The sequence below is a fragment of the Echinops telfairi genome, unplaced genomic scaffold, assembly GCF_000313985.2.
Source record: "Echinops telfairi isolate 266 unplaced genomic scaffold, ASM31398v2 ScPeMD7_7416;HRSCAF=8454, whole genome shotgun sequence".
NCBI lineage: Eukaryota > Metazoa > Chordata > Mammalia > Afrosoricida > Tenrecidae > Echinops > Echinops telfairi.
Window position 1 is genome coordinate 249,333 of NW_022111316.1, and position 2,863 is coordinate 252,195.

Here is a 2,863-nt window from a genome sequence, read left to right on the forward strand (position 1 = left end):
GCACCAGGGCCGGGCGTGCGCACCTACTCTGTATCAGGTGCTGACTGGTCTGTACCCCTCCATACCTGCTGCTGTTTTCACATCGCTGCACACACCGGAAGACTGAGGCTCCGAGAGGCCTCACGGCTCGGGACTCCGTGGCAGATCCGGAATTTGAAGCCACAGCCCACACTCTGCACCACTGTGCTCTCTCGCTCTGTGCTTGATTCCATCCGTGCGTGCCTGCGTCCATCCATCTCTTCAGTCATTCTGCTGGTCTTTAACCATTAACCCATCAGCAGGTACTCAGCGAGCGTCTCCTTGACGCCAAACTCTGCTCCAACTTCGGCTGGTCCAGCTGTGAACTTAACGTGTGGGGTTCTGGACGGAGGGAGTTCCCAGCCAAGGGATGGACCACAGAAAAGGCTCAGTGGAGGGACAAGACAGCTGGCAGGGCTAGAACAGGGGCAGAGGGGGTTGGGGTGGGCAGGGGAAATGGAGCCCTGGAAGGACGCAGAAAAGCAAAGAGATTCTGATCAACCTTTACGTGGACTCTTGGCGCAGTTGAGAATTCTGGGTAATTATTTCATGTGGGAACAGAACCTCCCCAGGAGAGGGGTGGGGCGCTGAAAGAAGGTATGACCAGAGCCTGCCTCATCTGGGGCAGTCAGGGTGGCCCCTTGAAAGAGGTGGCTATTAGTAGTTGGGCCTGCCGGGCACCTGTGACCAGAACAAAAGGTAAGAGATCCTGTGGGCAGCAGGGCAGCCATTAGGACTTTACTCAGTGTTGTCTTTAGAGACAGAGCCAGCCTGGCCTCACTCTACCACATTGGATAGTTTCCTTCTCAGCCTTAGTTTCTCTGTTGGTATAATGGGCATAAAAGACTGCCTTCCTCCTGGGGTGAACCGTAGGGGTGATGCTGGGCACCTGTCTGGCTCTGAGCCCACGGGGTAATGCGCCCACTTTCCACGCTCCTTCAGGGTACAGAGGAAAAGTCTATCTTCCTGGCCAGAGGGAAGGGGAGAGGTTTCCCAGAATTCCTTGGTGCCCTTTTAGCTACAGTGGGGAAGATCTAAGATCCAACAGGTCTTCCAGGGCCCTTCCAAGGCCCTGAAGTGGGAGTTGGAGGAGAATAGCTCCAATACTTTCTTCCCTAAGACTCTCTTTCTAGATGACCCCACTGGGCCTGGTCTGAGGATGGGAGTGGGTAGTGCTGCCACCAGAGGCTGCATCATAGTAATTGTAGCCAAGCATTATTGATCAGGTACTGTTGTGAGTGTTTTAGATGTGGTATCTAAATAAATTCTCATGGAGTTGATACGACTGTTATCCCATTTTATAGATCAGGAGACTGAGGCTGAAAATGGGTGAGGTTATGCGCCCTTTTGGGGTCCTGTCATGGGCTGGATTCTCTAGAGAAGCAAAGTCAATGTTTATAAATGTATGCATACAGAGAAGTTTATCGCTAGGAAATGGCTCACACAGTGTAGAAGCGGACACATTCCAAGTATCCACAGGGCATATGTTAGGCAGGCACTTTCTCTTGACTCCTGGGGCCCCAGGGGCTGATGAACCCAAGATGGGCAAGAAGACAACAGGCTTCTGGCTGCAGAGGCGAATGAATTCAAGGTGGGGGGGGTTGGGCTTGTGACTGCAGAAGTGAATGTATCCAAGGAGATGGCACCCTGCTGACAACTCCCAGGATCGGCAGGCAACGTAACAGGCCATCCAAAGAATCCGAGATTAGATGAAGAGTCAGAGGCAGGCTCCAGGCCCAGCAAGAAGCAAGCCAAACGATGGAGAATCCTCGCCTATAGTCAAGTTGGCACAGAACCTTAGTGATCACTGTGCCTTGGAAGTGACCCGCTTTACCCTCGTGTGTGGATGGAAGTGTGGAAGAAGCAGGACTGGGTGGGTGACTCCGAGGCTCTAGATGGAAGTAGACCCCGGAGGGGTTGGTCAGGGTGCCATCCTGAAAGAAGCAGAGCATATCTCCCCGCCCCCACACCCACCCCATCTCCACAACCCACGGCTGCGTCCTCTGCTTAAGGTGGCAGCAAGGACAGAATCAAGACCACCCGATCCCCCAGCAACCCTTCCCATTTCCTGAGAGGAAACATTCCTGATTCTTTGGCTTGTGACCCAAACTGGCCCCCCCCTCCCTCTTGAATGTCTAGGGAGGACCCGTCCCTCCCCACCCTTGAACTTGGCCAAGACTGAGGAGAGCCCATCTCCACTTCCCTAGTCCACCCTTAGGGCCCTCTGTGAGCAGGCTCTCCTTTTCTGAATGGACCCACCGAAGGAAGTGTCCATTTGAGCCCAGGGGTGGCTCCCTGGGACTCCTGGCAGGCCTGGGGACAGAGGGCAGGGCCTCTGGTGGCCCTATAGAGCTACTCCGAGGTGTCCAGGGTCCTAGGCAAGGCTGGGGGTAGAACTGTATCCCAAGGGAGCCTGGAGATCATGAACTATTGGCTGGGTTCAAACCCCAGCAGGCGTGCCCATACTCTGAGACATTTCGCCTGCTGCTGCTCAGGGCTCACCCTGGAGAACACATCCTGTCCCTGCCACCAGGAGCTTCCCTTTAGGGGCTTGGGAAGCCCCACTGCTGATGAGTCCACCTTAGAGACCCTGTCAGACAGGGAGGAGCTGCCCCATGGGGTTTCTAAGGCTGTCAATCATCCTGGAAGCAGACAGCCACCTCCAGTGGAGCGGCTGGTGGGTATGAACTGCTGACCTTGCGATTAACAGCGGAGCGCTTAACCACTGCACCACTAGGGCCCCCGTATTTCCGGGGAGCCCTCTGTAGTCTAGCCACTTTTGAGCTGCTCTCCGGGTCATGGGGTTTGGCACACATACCTCCAGGTGCATTGGGAGGTGGCCCCA